Below are 21,208 nucleotides of genomic sequence, written 5' to 3'. Positions count from 1 at the left end.
ATGTATGACTTTTTTACAACCAAGTATTCATTTATTGACAAACACATTTTCCGTTTATTGTATTTGCAGAGGTATAAGGATACGATCCATTAAAAATTGGAAACGCCGTCGGCTGTCTTACTTCGAATTACTGCATTTATGGAAATCGTGGGCGAAGAATACGCCGCGAATCTGGATATAAGAATAACTCGTCTTGCTTCCCTGACTACCTAGGGCAAACTGTTTTCTTAGCAAATATTTTTATTAAAGCCCCGCGGTTCGAATATCTGAATAGCAATCGCGCCATTCAGGGGTGGAGAGAAAGAAAACTAAACGAAGACAGTGTAGAAATATACTTTTACCATATTCATAAATTTGATCTATTAAAATGTTTTAAATGATTTAAGGATTTATGGTAATGTATTGTCGAATACGTTTATAAAAAGAAGTGTTATACTACATTTTATAAACATTTATATTTATTTTTCTTAATGAGTGTGTATTAGTGATATTCTTACATAACAAAACGGGACAATACCAATCCAAAAATTTGTGCACACGTATACATCGGATTCTTTCGAACCGCAACGCTGAAGCGACGGGGGCCACTACAAAGTGCCCTGATTCATTCCTTTCAGTGGCAAGGACCGTAAGAGATATCCTTTCACGTAGCATGAAAGAACGTCGAAATATTTGTACACTCTACGTTACACGCTCTATAGACTGCTTAATCGTTTGCACAGATGGTATTTGGGTGTAACGTAGCATTCATATAATTGCTTCAAACGTGATAGAAATGCAAAACACGTAAATTCATTATTTGCAACTTCGTAAATAATAAATATAACATTTTGTAGAATCATAAATTTATTTTTAAAAAGCACGAAAATGAGAAGAGAAAAAACAAGAAGCATATACTATTTTCAGTACAATAATGCCAGAAATAAGACCCATACTAAATTCATATTACTATTTTAGAATTCATAAGCAGGGAAATTTGTAAGTTGAGTCATGGTACAGTGCATTTCTTTTGGAAAAGAAGCACAGCTGAAAACGCAGCTTTCAAAGAGAGTTTTGCGGGCGTCTCGGTAAACAGCGTGAATCCTAGCTCTCGATCGATCGGGTGGAGGATTAACAGGCCTCGGCTCGAATTGTGAAGTCGTTACATCGTCACTGAGACGTGTAAGTCGGCTTGTGAAAAGTCCTTTTTTCTCTTTTCATTGATCGCCAGAACGAGTGATTGCTTCCTTGTGTATTAGGATCAATGGCTTTCGCTGGCTTCCGAGTTTCGGATTCTAGCTTTCTTGCCTCCTGGGGATCTCGGTTCTGGTGCTGGCATGTTTTCACCAATTCATACTATTAAAATCACTCAAGGTCTTATAGTTTAAAAGATGAATAAAAACATAAAAGATCTTGTCTTCGATTTTATATAAAATTTAAATATACAGGACAGGAAAACAATTAATTTCTTATTTTTCAAACGTATACCTATTTACAAACATGTGTATGTATATTATTGTAGTTTTTTGCATTGTTTCTTAATTTATTTTTGTTGCTTGTTAACAAATTTATAAAACAATACTCACGATTGATCTTATTATATTGTATATTCTCATTTGTTTTATGATGTGAAAATACAAATTACATCAAATATTCCGCTTCGGTAGTTAATGTATATTTAAACTAAACTTAATCGTAACTTCGAGGAATCCTCATTAAGATTCGAGAATTAACTTTTATATGCTCGAAAGAGTACATTATTCAGCAAATTAAATTTGCTGCTTTAACTTTATGCGGTATTAATTAAGTACTATTTTATGATACTTCATATCATCTATTTAAAAAAAAAAAGTCTATTAAGTATAATAATATTTAAAAAGTGAGCAAATACAATGATGGCCAATAAAAATTGCAATGCTTGGTAAAAATACTATTTGTTGAATATGAAAGTAATTATAAACGTGATACCTAAATATATCTAAATTGTTATGCAAATTAAAATTTGCATGAAACTATATTCGAATAAAATTTGAATATAATTATCTAACGAAAATTGTCTTCACTTAAATAATTTGTCTGAAGGGCAATTTATACTTGTTACTTGCAATAAATGCTTTGTCATGGATATCATTCAAATAATTTTGTGGTTTTTGAGTAAAGCTCAACTTTAATTGAGCTGAAAGTTCAAAGTTGCTTTATTGTCGTAACTAAACAATCACGTTTCTTCGGTAGCTCATTAGAAAGCAATAGATTCTACATTTGCATGTGCAATGCATGCATTGGCAGTCGCGCCAATGAATAGAGAAAGGAGAAAAAGGGAAAGAACTAGTAAAAGAGGAGTGTCAGTATCCCTAATTGAAGATAATTTCAATAGTATTGAGTTTCCTAGCGGATAATAATAAAAGCACGGGTCTCGCATTACGGGGCCGCTTACCCGGACAACAGTAGTCAAATCAAACACGAGGCTATTAACTAGGTCAACATTTTGGGTTTGGGGTACTTAGTCTCGACTACTTGGTACCTTTCGTCGGTGAACAGCATGCCAGCTCGTGTCCATGTATTTGCACGTACGTACACGAAACCACGAATTCCACGGTGAACAAGAGCAAAGCAGCCGTGTCGGACGGTCTTAAATAAATATCTAATGTGTAGGGGTAGAGAGGAGCCCCCTATTGCCCCCGCCAATATTGTTTTAGGCACGGCCCTTGGCTAGCGAAGATTTGTAACTCGAGAAACGAGCGCCATTCGTGTGCGCAACAGACAAGATACCAAAAGGTGTTGGAACATCTAGTCGAGTACTTAAGTTCTCAAGATATCCTTGTCTATACATTTTAGTTCCTATATCCTGCAACAGAGCATCCGCCTTTCTGCGAACACGCAGCTGTGAGTTCTTCCATTTCCTTCGAATAGCTGTTCACATTTCCAATCTTCCCTGTTGTGAGTAATGTAAGTCTGTCACGAATTTGAATAAGTACATATTTGCAGTGAATTCCAAAATTAATCACACAGTCAAGGATATGAGAAATATGTATAACAGATAATAGTAAAAGGCTTCTTAATATTCTGTTATTTAGGAATCATAAACGAAGCTTGAAACATCGCGTCTAACATTGTGATTCACTGTACTTTCATGGTATTTATGTTTTAAAATTTAGTAGTGTATAGTAAGATAAGATCGTATGTTAAATGATTAGTATATTAAACATTGAAAGAGACGTTTGGAATAATATATGTTCCGATAGTAATAATCTACGCTTTAAATGGCAATAGGAGTAAAAAAGTAACCTTAATTTTATCGCTACGGTACAGTTCGGTTGGGAGGGAAAGTCTCTATGTATTTTTTCACAGTTCGACGTTGACCATTGCAATGAAAACTGATAAATAATGAATGCATATTGAAGTCAACATTTGTGATTTAGGTATACACAGTATTCGTAAATATTTAGGTGTTTTTGATTTATTATTCCTTTAGTGCATGTACATATGTATAATTCATGATGTACATAACGAAAGGGTTAACTTTTATTGTTGGTTACTGACACATTTTATATGATATACATATACACATATACATTTCTTATTGTTATCCTCTACACAAATTATTTTAAATTAACCCTTTCGTTACGTACATAATTAAATGCACATATGTACATGCCTTAAAGAAATAATAAATCGAAAATAATACAAATTGTTTCATTTCTATTTAACGATTAATGTTATATTAATTTGACAAATATTCAATAAGAACATGTTTTCATCGAACTTTAACAAAGGCCGTTTCTTATACGCATCGCACCTCCGTGAGAAAAGTAATACGCGTATTTAATATATATTTTAAAATATTATAATCACTTAAGTAGTTTTGCAGATAGAAAATTGTTTTTTTCTTTTCAAGAATTTGATGTTTTCGACTTGTGACAGTTTTTTATTTTATTTTTAAGAACATGAACTATACTCAAAGATATATAAATTAAATTTATGAAATTTCATAAAATATTAGTCAAACAATTGACAGTGAATTTTAGGAATTTAGATAATTTTAGAACCCACGCCAGTGGTTAATAGTTAAGAAAACTAATATAACAATAAAAAGTAAAATTGTATATCACCACATTTTATTCCATACATTTGCAATATTGGTGGTGGGAAGTATGCCGATAAGAGTCTGCTTTCCTACATACTCTTCTACATTCTGTCAGTAAAGAAAATGTTAAAGCTTGTTCCACGCCTCTTTACATGCCTGCTGTGAAGAGGCTAACAAAATCACGTCCTATTCTAACGAAACACTATAGTAGACAAACGATAGTATAGGCACATCCTATTAGGCAAAGAAACAATTGATTTACTTGCAAACTAATACTGCATCATAGAATTCCGTATCATTCACATTATTTCCAATTTCAGGTCTATCAAGAAACCATCCCATCCCACATATTCCTGTAACAAAAATGATCAAAGACGATATGAGCCATTTCCCGAGGATCACTTCCGAGGCTATAGATCGACTTTCTTCGAATTCCTGAGGAATAGGGACATCTCGTAATAAATGCACAAGGCAGGTATATATCAATATTACCCTGTTTTACCTCATTTCTCGCGCCAAGGCGAGGCCCGTGTAAGGTTTTCCTCTGCTGGTATTTGTCGCGGAAATAATTAATTAACATCAGAGAAAGTTCTCCCACTCTTTCTCTCGCTTTTTCTAACTGCGGCTCTCCCCCGTCGTGGAACTCGTTCATAAGCGCGCGTTCAGTCGGCCGCTGAACTCCCCCTCTCCCCCTTTTGCTCATGCAACCCTTATTATCGTGTCGCAGCTCGGTTAGCGCGAGCGGGTTAATGAAAAGCTCGTGCAAATATAGAATTTCTCGTAAAAACTACAAATTACTGCCGCGTCGGGTGCAGAGTCGCGTGCAACGTACTTTCGTCGCCATCTCCTTCTCTGGTCCCCTCTACCCCTGGCTACACTCTCGGCGGCCATATTTTTTTCCACTCGTGAAATTATACAAAGGTATAATACGCGAGAACAGGAAATAATAAAGCGTTCTGTGCTTCGAAGATCGAGTCGGGATTTTATAACGGGGAGAGTTGGCGGTATCGCGCGCGCGCGCGCGCGCACGCTAGATGAAATACGCGTTTGAAATACGTCCACGAACGTTTCGGGTTCCTTTTTTTCCTCTGGCTATTCCACGCTCTTAAAATGTCGAAATGGAGGGCCATAAAGTTTTTAATTTCGTCGGGAATCGCGCTGCCTCTGCCCTGTAAATGTTCTGTGAAAAAAGTTCCGCGAAGGAAAAACGATTAAAATACTAAAGACGAGTGTTATACACGTTTCCGGGTCCTTTTGTTCCCTCTTTTTAATTAATACTGCGATCTGCGACCGAAAGCTTGTGATCTTTGGTAATGTGTATACAGAAAGAAATGAAATGGAGTTGGTTCAACTGGATTGAGATTCAGTATAATGAAAGCATTTTTTGATAGTGAACCATGTGTTGAGAAAGCATAATTGCTTTTGTAGAAGTCTTAAATATTATAAGATGTAAGTCTCTGCAGGTAGCTAAACACTCTGGCATTTATATATACAAATCTATAGCCACGATTAATAGTAAAAAATCACTAAAAAATAAAAAAGGAAATTAACGCAAGGAAGCACATAAAGAAATATTTATGAAGTTCTGAACTTTATTTTTTTCATGAAATAATTCGTGCAGATTGCTAGTAATCTCTTTTCTCATCGAAAATAGTATTTATTAGCCATACACAAATATATTGGATATTATGTTCATTTATTCGTAGAAAGGAAGTGGATTAGTGATTAAATTCGATGTATCAAACAATTTCAGTTTACTGGAAATAGCCAAATGTACATATATTCTGTTAATTTCTCAGTAATGCCAAAAGACTATTGTACGAAGCAACAGAATGTACATATATCTACTTTTTATAATACTTGAACCCCTACAAAAGTTCATAATTATGCATTTTTTATGGATAGTTAATTATATTTTAAAACGTATCTTCTGTAAGCTCACCTATTTCCCCTTTATTATCACTTTTCAAAATTTCTGCACATAATATTAAAAAGCATTGGCAATATTATTGATAATGGTGAGGATATTATAGTTCAATGTTTGAAAACTGTATTCACAATATGAATTCAATTATTTTTTGTATTGAACGAATCCATAGTTGTATGACGCATACGTATATTAATAATATAATATTATAAATAATATTGATCGTACGCGGTCTAAAATATTGAAGCCAAACCAAATTGACAATATTCTTGTAAAACTAAATTGATAATATTATAGTCAACATTATCGATCATGGGAGAGACACTGTAGCCTTTCCGCTTCTACATGCACATACATGTAGTGTGCGTCGAATACCATAGAGTGATGAATAAAATATTTTAAATCCACACTCTTCCTTTCGATACGTTCCTGGCAGAAAGGATCGAAAGGCTTAAAGCAATTTTTAACGAATGATCAATTGTAATAACACCAACCGATTAAAATTATTCCAGTACGATTTGAACGATCCTTTTTCCCGCGTTTTTTTGTATTCCACGTTACACAAAGACCCACGCACACGGCTGAGCAACTCTACCGCCGAGAGAGCGTTATCTCGCATTATATTATTACGCTCGTGGCCGTGTTTGTCAGTTTAAAACCAGGAGCCATTAGCAGGTATTATTTTAGCCGTGATCCACCGTTAACGGAGAACAATGGCGTCAATACGGGCCGTGTCCCACGATATTAAATGAGGCGAAGTGATACATTTCGAGGGGATAGACGGGCAAATAGGGATGATGCGGCGATGGCACGAGGGACAGGCATTCGCGACAGAGAGGGAGAGGAGGGCAGAAAGAGACAGAGGGAGGGAGCCCAGAGAGAATCTGGTCAAAAGCACAAGGGTTGAAAAGAGGGATGGGACTCGGCACGTATTACGTTACGCCCCTGGGCTGTGTAAATACCACAGCGCTGTAATCTAGAGTTAATGGTGCTCTCATGATACGAGCGTCTATTAAAGCCCTTGAAACTTATCTGCAAGAACTACAAGGATGCCCTTTGCGGAATGAACTTAATCACACGCTCATCGATGTGCATTTAATCATGATACTGACGAGAATACGGAGTATCAGGTGTTTGCTATACAGTTGAATATTGAATCGGAACATACGTAGTGTACGATTTCTGATTCCTTTATTATTTTTGGGAATTTGTAAGGGCTTTTTTTAGGGTTTGAAAATACTTATTTTCGAAAGTTATCGAAGATAAAAATGTTGTGTATTAATATTTTATCTACTAAATATTATCCACCTATCTCGTGTGGATGAAAATTATGTGATAGATATTAATGTGACCTTACAATATATTTGAAAGATACTTCTATTGAAGTTTACAGTTTGATTAGTGGAAATTTCAAGATTTTCAATTTTTGTGTTATTAGAATTTTGATTATATACACTGGGCTGAAGTTTAGGCTAGGGCTAGGGCTATGGTATACCTGCTAGAATTTCAAGATTTTTAAACTTCATGATATTAGAATTGTGTACACTGAAAATCAAATATTCTAAGGCTATGGAATACTAGAATTTCAACGTTTTCAAACTTGCTAGTATTAGAATGAGATTCTTCTTAGAATTAGATTCTACATAGGTCCATTTGTTTAAATACCTTTTACATCACAAAGGAAAAATTTCAAAAATTCTTAACATATCCCACGTCTGTCTATCATCTTGTCTACTGAAAACGATCTTGCTTGAATAATTCGTCTGAAGAACAGTTATGCGTTATTTACAATACCCACATAATTTTCTTATCATTTTTCAAATAATTTGTAATTTATATTTGTAGAATTCTTTAAATAATAAATAAGTATAATTAAAAAAATGTTTGTAATCAATAGAGGTATATTTACCAAATTGATTCATATGTGCAATATTTTAACAGGTGGTTACATAGAAAGTCTGCACTAATTATCTAAAATAATTAAATATCACGTATTCGTACCAATCAAGTGCTCCTGTAACCTCAAAATCCCCTCGCCCTTCAATCCTCATTTCAACATTAGAGCCGGGGGTGCGCACCCCCATATCTCTGATTTACGGTGTGATAGTTGACGAGGCGAATAGGTTGTCCTAATCGAGCAGCGCGAACGATCAAAATTGAATGTGATTTATCGTGAGCGGTAACGCGAGCTCGCATAATATATCAGCCGTCGTGGCAACTGGCGAAAATAATAGTTTGGAGAATTGTAGGCGATATCAATGCGCAACGGGCTGCCGCTGCCTCTGACAGCGCAATTATCCGGTCTCGCTTGCGGTTGTACGCCAACCCCTTTTGTTATCGCCATCCCCAGAATCACCTCTCTCCTATCATGCGCGTCCTGCCCTAATGCTCGCGTATTGTTGAGGGATTGTCAGATGATATCTATATATCTGTTCCTCGCGAGACCTCCCGATGTTTTTGCATTAAATTCAATCGGTGAGCTGAAAAATAGTACATGTCCAAAAACCACTGTTTGAGATATTTCATCCCTATGCATTCATATAGGATCTCCTAGAACTGGTGGTTCAAGCGGAAAGGGAGTGATTTTACATGAAAAAATAAGAAGAAAATATAGAATAAACTTTTTTGATGTCATGCTTCGTTTTCGAGAAAATTGAGTTTGGAGTATGGTCGGGTGCAAATAGTAGTTTTGGGTGCTTTTAGGGTTGTCGGAGCAAAGGGAATGCTCTCGGTTTGACCACTGTCTCTAGGGTACGCTAGAAGTATTCCCCTTTCCTCGTTTATCCCTCAAACGCTTAAACCTGTAGTTTGATACACTTGTACTTAGGTAAAATTTAAAGTTAATTTTTTTGAAAACGATATATCATACCAGAAAATTTTATTCTACATTTTCTTCCTATTTTTTCATGTAAAATCGTTTCCTTTCCGCTTGTAGGTACCACCATTTTTGGGATACCCTGTATAGAATACAGGGTGTCCAAGATAAAGCAGGCCATCTAAATATCTTCTGTTTTTAACGACATGAAAATCGTTTACGATATAATCTGAATGGTTTCGAGGGACGAATATCATAGAAGAATAATCATTTGACAATTCTTCCTTGGAAAATTCATAATCCTGAATTTTCTCGTTAACTATTTGTTGTATAAAAAAATATTTCAAATGAAAGTTGTTTGGTATCGAAAGTGTGCTCTTCTTTGATATGTTCCTCTCGATACCAGATAACTTTCGTTTGAAATATTTTCTTATACAGCAAATAGTTTACAAAAAAATTCAGGTGATACAGTTATGTGACTCACCCGGTATAGTTTTAAGATTATTTATTTTAAAAATGACTAATTTTAACTTGCACTGTTTTTCGACTCACCGATTCAATTAATTTACCGAATCATATTTTAAACACTGCTGTGTCTCGTCGGTGCAAGAGTTGTCAGCCGCTGAAAGGAAGATACGGTTCATTTCAATGTAATGAAGATACGTCACGCCTGCAATTATACGATGATTTAGAGTATTCGCGCGTCTAGTTTCGTGCGCGCCCCCCACCTCATTAATTAGGAGACAATTTGACTCGGTCGTTTATAGTTTTGCGCGAATGTTTCCTGGTTTCCTGGTCACCATTATTGCCAGCTCGTGGTTAAAATACCGATATCGAACGGTAATTAAAATTCATGCGTGCATAAGGGATGGACATGAGTACGCGAATTAGATTATGTTCGAAAATAATTTTGATGTATTTTCTGTATTATTAATGATTCGGTTTGGATTCGGTGTTGGATAGAAATTATGGCGCAGGGCAATTCCTTTGTTCTTTTCTCTTTTGTGGGCTGAATTGGCAGACTTATGGAGGGCTTTCGTGTTCTGCGTTCTTTTTGAAAAGGAGAAATGTTGATAATTAGACATTTTAGCTTTTTTACTTTCAAAAGGTGGTACACATGAAAAAATTTGATTTAAAGTCAGGAGTACTTAAAGAATGGAGAATAAAATTGATGTTTTAGAAAACTAATATGTAACACTGTACATATAACGCAAAATTATTGTCGTTGTTTTCTTAAGTATAGAAAGAACAAGTTCCTTAGGCCAAGATAATTTTTATTTATTTTTTTTATATATAAAAAGTACCTAGAATTAGTTCCGTTTTTATTATATTTTTTATTCGCTTATTTATTACCTAATTACATTTAAAAAAAGAGAGGTATTTTGGTATTTTTAGTCTGCCTTTAAATCATGGCACTTGGTTCACTTCAGACCTCAGTGTTGAATAGATTATTCCCCAGTTGATTTGGGTGTTGTTGAAGTTTGCTATTATGGGATTTAGCATATTGTTTAACGTAGTCTCGAACGTATTTAATACATATGTAGGCCTTTGTGGAGTGGTTCATTATTGATAAACCATGGTGCGTTTGCTACAGCTCTAATCGCTTTGTTTTGGAATTGTTGTATTATGTTGATATTAGATTTTTTAGCTCATCCTTATAATTAGATCTCGTAGATCCAAATAGGATACTATTGCTGTTTTGTATAGTAATAGTTTATTGATTAGTGATAAGCGTGATTTGTAGCCAAACAGCCAGTATATTTTATGTAGCTTTAGATCCACCTGTTTTCTTCTTAGGTATGGTTTCGTTGTTAATTATGATTTGCGTGTCTAGCATCCGTCAGGTTGCAAAAATTACGTGCGTTGATTTGCTTCCATTCATTTTCCTCCTCCACTTTTGTGCTTAATCTCCTATTTTGTCAAGGCCTTCCTGTGAAAGTTTCATTGTTTCATTTGATTCATTATGTATTGCCATTACGGTCGTGTCATTTGCAAAGGTTGCTATATTAATACATTCCACCTGTAGAAGGCCAGCAGTGTATATCTGGTATAGAATAGACTTTAATACGCTACTTTAAAAGACTCTTGTAATTTTCGTATAGTAGAGCAATATTCTTTGCGTTCAACTCTAAAGTAGTGTTCGGATAGGTAAGATTCGAATCGTTTATAAGAGTTATATGGAAATAAATTCTAGTTTGTACAGTAGTCGTTTTCGAACCATAAAACAAATTTTTATTTCGGTTCTATTTTTTTAGCTGTGCTCATGAAAATATGAAGTTGCATAAAAATTCGCAGTCTACTGATCACATTTCCTTACTCCAAAGATTCCAATCTCTTTCCACTCTCAAAAATTCGAGAAATCAGCACAGTTTCAACCCATACGATTTCTGGTTACACGAATTTCGTACCCTACACTTTGTAGAGGTACTCAGCATCGCTAAATCATTCTAATACAACAAAAACGTGTTCGAAACGACGCCACCGCTTTCTCCATCCATTATCATCGACGAAAGTAAGAGGCTCTTTTGCCCAGCGACGAGCAAACGAATCGATACCCGGGGCAAGAGGCTGGGAAGCGCAATCGTATAATAAAATACAATCTCTCTGTCGGGCGGGAGACAGATAGGAACAACGAAACGCGGAGGTTCACGCGTATGTGAGCACGTGTCGACTGCGACGCGGCGCCGAGCGCACACCTGTCAGCTCAGAATGTAATCGCGAAAATCAAAGAGACCGTGGGCAACGATGCGAAAGATTTTGCATCGATAGAGGACGCATTTGCGAGGTGACAGCGAAAAAGACACGATCCGAGGGTGTTACTAGGCAGGAAGCCATTTTGGGCCGCTGACTTGATTAACGAACAGTCGGCGGCAGAAGAGAGGGCCGTGCATCTGTGTTTTGCCAGAAGCAGCATCGGGAATCCTTGTTTGGACCGGTGAAATGGGAATCCTTATGCGTGTGATAATCGAATAACAGTGGTTTCGCTCGCTGTCCTTGTGATTACACGTCTGATTATCTTCTTCTGCTGGAACTGCGCTTGATTCTTTCATACCTTACCTACTATATTCATTTATTTCTTTTCGAGATAATATTGTTGGGGGGATCGAGGGGGTTTTTCGATTGGGCTCCATTTTGTGTTTATTTACTTTAGTTTATTAATGGAATTTAGTGATCTTTCGGGGAGTGATCGGACATGGTGATTATGATTGATGATTGGTTGTGAATTATTTGCGCCTAAAGCGGAAGTAAATAGGGAAAAAGTATGTAAAGAGGAAAGAAGAGTATAGTGTTCTCATGAACCTGAAGTTTTCCGTTGTGTTACGATGTATGTATTTACTTCCGGCTTAGGAGCAGTTTGTGGTGGTTGCCCGATCACTCCCTTGAGGATCGCTAATGGAATTAACCCTGGAATAGCACACTGTTTTTTCGGACTGTTACACAGTACACTGGGTCTTTTTAGTTTAGCGTAATTTTCACACGTTTTGAATATGAATTCTGTAAAAATTTACTGAAATATTTTCAAATGTGTAGCTTAAGAGCATAAAATTCAAATGTTGATAAAAATATAAAAAAAATTATATTTGTAATTATTTTGCAGCATAGTGACAGAAATCAGTATTTTGCTGGGATCATGAAAGAAGACCCTAGTGTGTTATTCCAGGGTTCATGAATACGTTGAATATGAAGTGAAATAGACTATTTTATACCTAGTAATTTCTAGATACATACTATCATTTTTTAATATTGTTTTTTTATTTCTCGCTTTCAAATCTAATCGTATAAATTTTAAATATATTTATCATGCTTTGTTTTTACTATTACTAGTAGTTATTAATGATACCAGAAGACCAGTTTGTAACAAATAAATACGATAGCTTATGTGAGCACAGTACGTTAATAATAATACGTATATATGGATTTAATTACTGTAGTAATTAAAGAAAGAAATCCATTATTTTATCTTTACCTAAAAATCGTCTGATTTAAAAAACTAGAATTAAAAGATTAATAGATACATGCGAAAATTTATATACATAGGTAATAAATTGAAAAGAAAATTCAGTTGAAGTCAGCATATTGTTTTAATACAATGAAATGATAAAATACTCAATATTTCATACTGCTGCTACATCAATACAATGAAAAAGTAATAGCATGAGTATAGTTTTGGAATGAAAAGTTTCATTATTTAAAAAAGACAAGAATGATTTTTATATCTTTCAGAAAGCAAAAATAAACAGGTATAGCTATTCTAACTAATTTCAAAACTCGATTCTCAACCGAAGTAATTCAAAGTCGTTAAACATGGTAATAAATACAGTGACTTATAAATTTATTCAGTTGTATTCAGAACAGCTAACCATTTGCATCATAGGGGAAAATGAAAAATGTTTTGTTATCACTAAAATTTTTATTAGGTGTTATATTTAAGTCGTTTGCTTGTACCTGTTCTGGTCATACCTACCATGAAACTTGACGTAGATGTACCTGCTTATGTAGGTATTACAAATGCAAATAAATGAATGAATTAATTAATTCATAGTGAAAACTACTATAATGTCTTTCGTTTTTCTACTATATTTGCTATATTCAGTTTCCACGTTTAACGTTTACCACCCAGTACCTTCATTTTCACACAAATAGTATGGTATCCTTAGAATTTGTATAGTACCCTGTATAAGTTGCCACTCAACTACTGCCATTTAATTTTTGAACTCGAAAACACCGATTAAAATATTGTCACAAAATATGTAGATATAACATTCATTGCCACATACAAATTAGGTGACGTGAAAACAGAAATTTATCTACAACTATGAACATGGAATGTGTCATCTTGAGTTTCTTAGGCTCCATGTTTGCTCCAACTCATAAAAAATCGTAAAGCAGATATGTAAAAAAGTCTATTCTACTGTAGTAACAACATGATAACTAGGAAACGAGTCTTTTGTCGACTATATCGAAAGGTAACTTGGCAAAGTGCTCACACATCTCCAACGATCGTAAAAATGCCTAGAATACTGTTAAGAATATCGCAGTGCTCCAAAAGGAGCAGCGTTTTTGAAAAGTCGAAACACAAATCACAATGACTCGGACGAAATAAGGGAGTGTTCGTGCTCCTTTTGTCGAATGTTTTCGCGGAATGCAGGCTCGCTGGAAGGGCCGTCTGAACATCGAAAAGGAAGAGCCACGATGGGGGAGAATAGCGACGTTTTAAGACTTTAAATTCTAGATTTATATCGTGCAACGCAGGCAAAGCCGGAGCTGGCACGATGACAGCTTTCGGATCGCTGGCAACCCTTCACTCCGTGGATGTGATTGGCTGTCTCTAGGGGTGGTGGGTGTGGCCCCCGCGGAAACCATCATCCCCTTTGGACGTCGAGACTTCACGGGATCCCCTCTACTTTTCCATCCCTCTGGAATGTGCAGCTTACCTAAACGAGTCCTCTCGACCTCTCTCTCCCCCCACTCTGCTGGCCACCAGCATTTTGGAGGGGATCGCTGGATGCTCCTTAAGGGAGAGCTCTGGGAGAGGGAGGGGTGACAAAAGGGGAGGGAGGTATCTGTGTCTGGGGACGGATAATCGGTCTGCATTACTCCTTCCCTCCTCCCTGTCCCTGTCTCTGTCTCTGTCTGCAAAATGCTTTGTGAAGTCTGCAATAACGCGTAGTACGCTTTGAACGACGCTCGTCGCTTTAGTCAAAGAAAATATGTATCACGGAAATTCATCTGACGATGTAACGATAATTCGTTCTTCAACCCTTTGTATCTTTCGAATTTTGGTGCAGCGCAGTGTATCACAGGCGCGCTGCCAGTAATTTCGCCTTCTCGTTATCTTCCGACGCTGTGTATGCTTCACGCCCATTGTAAACGGCGGTAGATTACAGAAGGGGTTGTTTGGAACGTTTTGTGCCCTCCGTCGGGGCCTTTTCTTTTAAGGGCGCAGGCTTGTTTGACGCAAGCTTGTTCTTCGATAAGAACGGCTGTGTTTGTGATCCGAGATTGGGGGCCTCACAAAGGCTTAATTGTCAGTGTTAAGCGTTTGAAAAAGGCGCGTTTAGCAGCTGAGCTCTAGGATACTGAATTTGAGGAAAAAATGCATTTGATGTTTGTACATGTAGCAAGGTGGAGTCATTTACACACGAGAGATGTTTTGGTGGTTGTAATTGAGGCGTTGAGGATAGTAAGGGTGAACTGAACAATTTCAAAAATACTTTTTATTTTATTCGCTCTTATAGAACATAAATAGAAAGTGTTTCTCTTGAAATTTAGATTTGTCGAGTTCGCCCTTATTACTTTCAATGCCACAATTCTTAAAAGTACTTTATCATCAATTTTTGTACATACTTAACTATTAATTTTATTAAATAGGGTCACAAAAGAAAGGAAATCAGTTGAAATTATTTTTATAAAAAGTTGAAGATTTTCAGTTGAAGATTTTCCTATGAAATTGTTATATGCAATGTTCCTATCAGTTTCTTTTTTTATACTTTCTAGGAACTGATTAGTTCCTAATTAAAACAGCTTGCTAAGTTGAGAAATACAAGCAGGAAGAAAATTGACATAGGGGAATCTTTCATACCAAAATGTTCCGTGTTGTAAAAATCAAGGATTTTTGGTCTTCTTATGAAAATCATTTTAATAGATTTTTCCTCTTTCTGTTTCTATTGAAAAATATGGTTTTGGACAAATTTCACTGTGGTATACTTAGAGTTAATATTGGTGTATAAATAAATCACAAAGTATTATTTAAATTAGACGTTCTACATGTTCTATTAGTTGTAGTAGATTTTTACTTATGTCTATAGTATCCGATTCAGCGTTCACGAGATTTGCTATCTGTTACATTACAATGTGAGGATTATACATTTAAGTAAAATACTTAATATTTAAGAAATCCTTCATATCATATAAACATTTAAAAAGATTCTACAATATGAAATATAATACGTTTATAAGATATTTTTTTATTTTTGATATTTTATTTCTTTTACGCAGATATTTGATATAAGATGAATTCTTTCACCATAAAGTCTCGTAATTCTCTTGCGCAGTATTGTTCATAGTTTGAAATCTTGAATTTTCAAAATTAATCGGATATAACTCCAGAAAACATCTCGAGTCACTTCAGTAGTCGAAGTCAACGTATTCGATTGCATTGCGTTCATCCAAACTTTGTCAGATTTTAGACCTTAAATGATTTCCCTTCGTTACAGTCAACCAGTAAAAAAAAGGTAATTGAACTACATTTGCATATTGCACTGTTTGCTCTAATTATTCTCCTCAAGTATTGAAATCAAATCAGTGTTTGCACGAGGTTTGTTTGAAGTTAAAAGGTGAGCAGGATATGCTCGAGGTAGAATCACAATGATTCTTACAAGGTATTCCGAAAGAACGGATGTTCTTATGCAGATTTTCCGACCTTCTCAGTATTCCGCATTCAGACTCCTCGGTGGCATACCTACGAGGGTTCCTGGGTTGAATTCTCATCGCGCAGAAACCCGTCAGGATTTCACGCGTCGCATCGCATTACTGAATCCTACATCGAGTTAGAGGGATTATAACGAGTTGAGCTAGGTTGTAAGTTCCTTTTTTAGCAAGGCTTTGCCGTAGTCCTCATAACTCCGCTTACTTTTTTTGCCATCCTCTTTTCACTCGACTCTCCTCGTAACAGTTTTAAACCGTGATCTTTCCCATAGTAATTTACAAAATAACGAAGTCTGTGCATTATTTTTCTAGATTAAATAATTTAATTCGGTGTTTAGAATACGTATAATTCAAATATTACAGGATTATGAATGCTATTCTAGGAATGAAGTTAGAAATTTAGTGAAAGTGTGGGTATATGTTCAATTTATAATTATCTCAATTTATTTCAGTGTGTTCCGTGTGTCATAGATGATTAATCATGTTAGCTGAATATGAAACTTTTATCAAATGGACGAATATAGCTAGGAGATTTAAAGTTGAAGTAAGATAAAAGAAAAAAAGCTAGAAATAAAAAAGAATTTAAGAGCTTTTTATAGATACTTAACCTTTATTAATTAACCGCGTAATATTACTGCTGGGCTAGTTCCGTTTTAGTGTTGTTTGGAGTTAACTAACAAGCAGGCTATAGTTCTCTTGGAATGATACAGGTTAATATTTTATTTTTATTTTTAACAATTTCAATAAAACACAGTGGTGTTTATCTGAAATTGTTGCCAAATTTCGAAGTTTATCAAGTCGTATAGTGATATATATCGTATATATCACTATTACACTAATATTTACCAAAACCGTACAAAATCAAAGGAGCAAAAAAAAATGAAACTTAGCCTAAATAAACTTTTTCTATTTCGTACACATGCTCCAATATTTCCTCATCAATGACAGACGCATTCTCGATCGGGTGGTTGCTCGTCAGCGAATCCTCGAAAGGGATTAGCTCGCCAATGAGAGAGCGGTATCGGAGCAGTCAGCGGCGGCGATCGCGTGACAGGAGTCAAAGCATTCGAAAGCGAGCGAGTTCTTGATTCGGGGACGAGACGAGAGGCAGTTAATAGCTGGAGGACAATAGAGTTGGGGTTGGCTGTTTCAAGGATCCTGGGAGTAAAGTACCAGAGGGGTGGGTTTGGTCGCAGGCGTGACTGTGTGAGACCCTCGCTGAGATAATTGAGCCGTCAGCTGCATGAGCCTCGAGCGCCATGATAACGCCAGTACCGCCACCCTCGTCGATCTGTTTTCTGCTTGGAGCGGCTGAGGAACACTTAGAGCACGCGACGAGTCCCTGGCTCGAATTACTCGCCCACCGCTTCCACGATGTTCCTATTCTCCCTCTCGATCGTTATGATAATTTCAATCTCTCTAACGTCGTGATAAGTTCCAATCTCCCTATCGTCAGAGGCTGACCGAGTTTCTGCTGGATTCTAACTTAAACGGTTTTAATGGATTCTCGAATAGTGCTTGAGCACGATTAAAGTATCTGGGATGGCCTCTCTTTGCTATTAGAACATAGCAGAGTATTTTCTCGATGTAGGGTCACGGTCTGGTGGAGATGAACAAATAGCAAGGGACTTGTTTCTACAGATTGGGATACAATCAGAGCTAGAAACATATGACGGAAACAAGAATTCTAGTCTGTACCACTGTACACGCAATATCAAGTTATGTCTCCTCTAAAGCAACAACGAGGAACTTTTTATTGCTGTTCCATGTATCTCGAAAGCGTTGCTGCTTGTTGTCGAATGCTTCTCTAGGTTTCTTCGTGTTTCTAGTTTCTGTTTCCAGCGACAATATACATACATCCATCTCTTCATAATAAAAGCAACAGCATAGCATCGTCGCTGTTATGAATAGATGGACGCACCGACATTTGAATTACATGTACTTAATAATGTAAATATGCTGACGTTGATCTGAAATAGTTCATGCCCTGTTCATATGCTGTGCTGTTAAATGGTCTAGAGTCTTTGTAATACTCTGTCGTGGATAAGCAGTGTACATATCAAAACAAGTTTTTAGATATAGTGTGGTCTTTTATTATTTTAGACATCTGATATCTAAAATTATACTTCCGTAGAATGATATTACAAATTGAGTTTCATAAGATATCATATATCTTAACTCTTTTAGTACCAAAGTACCAATCTATTGATATTAGGACGCAGGGTTAAATTGCTGGTTGACACTAAAAGGGTTAAAAATAACGACACAACATTTGTAATCAACTTTTTTGCCTAAGATTAGCGTATTGGTGCCCAATTAGGGTTAAACAGAGTCAATATTTTGGCCAATCCTCTTCCTTTGAAAGAAGCCGGTAATGCGTCCATTAGCAGGTACCTTCCCCTTTGGTGCAAACTAATATGAACATTTTTCAACGCAAGGGAGAGCCTTAGCTATCTAAAACACGTACTAATGAGGGCAGATACCTAGCTTTTGTTCACAAAACTATCAAAGTACTGAACCTATCTATACATACGTATACTTTACAGTCAAGTGTTTACATCAAAACTTACGCTCGTTTAAATAATTAAGGCTATCCTCCTGATTTCACGGGTTTAAAAGAGAACGGATTTCTGCTGTCGGTCTCCGTTTGAGCTCCTTCAGCGCACTAATGGAAATGAAATCCCTTAGGATAAAGACACCGGCAACAGCTTCGACAAAGGTGAGTTCACTCGACCCTAAAACTCAATCTCACCCCCGGCGTTACCTGCTGGCTCACGGTTCTCGCTCATCGTTTCATTTGATTACATGAAAACATCGAGAACATCGCCTCAGACCACGCTCGACCCTTGTTACTGAGAGTTAATCAACCTATTAATTAATATTATCCGCCCTGTCTTGTTCGACAGAGGGGGATCAGTGTCGAACGGGAGAGACTGGAACGTCGAAAGACGATTGAGACCGATAAAAAGGTGAGCCCGATCCCTTCTACAAAGGGTGGCTTCACGAAAAGATTGTAATTATACTTATCGCGATTGGATTAGATCCTATGATTGAAGTTTCTTTAGAGATCAGCGTAGTTACTGGATGATCAGGTTCAGTTGGTTTCGCAAATATCGTAATATTTTAATATACAGTGATTCAGAAATTTGTTCATGTAGAGTTTATTGAATTCACATATTTGAATTCTAAAGTGTTTTAGCTTTTGTTAAATTTGTTATTAACCATCCATTCATGTGATATTCATACTAGAACAATATAGTAGGGTCATTTTGATTCTAGAGCTAATTGTAAGACTTGTTAAATTAGTATGCGCATAGAGTATGCATAACGTTTTATCATTTTAATCCCAGTAAATTGCTTATAAATATGTTTTACAACAAAACTAGGGGTTAGTGGCAATCAAAAAGGGAACAAACTTTTATAAGATTTGAAAAAAGACAGTTTTCACTAGATAAATCTATTATTTTTACCAATTTTATTAATTTAATAATATAATTTTCCGAGCTTATCAATAGTTTTCGGTCCTTCTTAAAAAGTTGATTCGTGTCACTTTTGAAATATCCAAGATGTCCCAGAATTGGTGATATAAGCAGAAAGGTGGCAATTCTGTATGAAAACATAAGTCGAAAATATATAATAAAATTTGTTATGTCCTGTTTTGTGTTCAAGAAAGTTTGTATTATGATTAAATACATGCATACAAAAATACAGTTTTGGGTCCTTGAAGAGTTTACAGAGTAAGAGAAACAGTCTGATCGCTTGCTTTTGCGCATTTGCAATCACATTTGTTTATCGACTACCCTAAAAAGTAACAAAAGAGGACTTAGGTCATGTTGACTCTCAGGCATAGCATTATTCTGGAATCAATCAACACGTAACTTCGGGATACACTAAGTACTGTTCTACATAATGAATTCCCATATAAAATTACTCCAAATGAGAAATTACCATAACAAAAAACACTTTCCTCGTTCTCCAAACATCTCTGCCCCGCTTTATCCAGTTCCTCAGTGTCTTACATAACATTTAATAATTCATAGCACCTAAACAAACACAGCAGCTTTCCCGGAAGTCCTTTCTCATTAAGAAGAACGCAAGGTTCCAGCAGGAACTGGGTCTCCAGGTGTTCCGTTCAGTAGTCGCAACATCTAATATTATAATCGTGACAGGGAAGTAGTCACAGTTACGTTCGACATCAGGGATTGCCACCTTTTCATGTTTCTCCCGTCAGCCAGCGGAACAAGCACCGTCGGGATAATTTACCCGACGGGCAGAAAATGCTCGAAGGACGACAATCAGGATAACGATGGTTTACATAAAACTGCCCCGAGACATGGCAGTTTATGACTCTCGATGCGAAGCCTGTTGTTTGCCCGTTTCCACGCCCTGCCGCCCACGCTCGCCCTCCCCGCGGGGTCGCCGGTAAAAAGATCCCGACAAAGAAGAAAGGAAGACTGCTCGTTAGGTGGCGAAAAGCAACGTGGAAATAAAAGAAAATCGGGCGGAAAACGGCGGGCGGGACCGCGAGAAACAGCGTTCATCGCTCTCTTCTTCACGCGCGACTTCCCCGTGCCGCGTCGTCTCGTTACGCGCGGAGGCGAGTAAAGCGACGCCGTCGAGGAAAGGACACCCTTTTTTGCAAATACGGATCGCGCGGGTGTCCTTTAGCGCGTCCTTTTCCCTTCTATCTGATTCACCGACCGAGTCGTGGCAAAAGGACGAGGCGAGACGATCGTTAGCGTCGAGGAGTCAAAAGGAGAACTCTGATCTTTTGAAGTCTCGATATACTGGGCGCCGAAAAATGTCGAAAATTCGATCGCGAGCTGGCAGGAACGAACAAGAGTATCGGAAACAGGGTCGGTACATCGAGAGCACGTAAGAGAAGCGAATCAATCTGCTGCGTACCTCTCCTCCCTTTCGCTGCCCCTGGAGGAACGACGAATGAAATCGGCAGCGAAAGACGTCGGGAACTTGT

Source organism: Calliopsis andreniformis, chromosome 3 (assembly GCF_051401765.1).
Source record: "Calliopsis andreniformis isolate RMS-2024a chromosome 3, iyCalAndr_principal, whole genome shotgun sequence".
NCBI classification, from domain to species: Eukaryota; Metazoa; Arthropoda; class Insecta; order Hymenoptera; family Andrenidae; genus Calliopsis; species Calliopsis andreniformis.
This window is presented reverse-complemented; position numbering follows the sequence as displayed.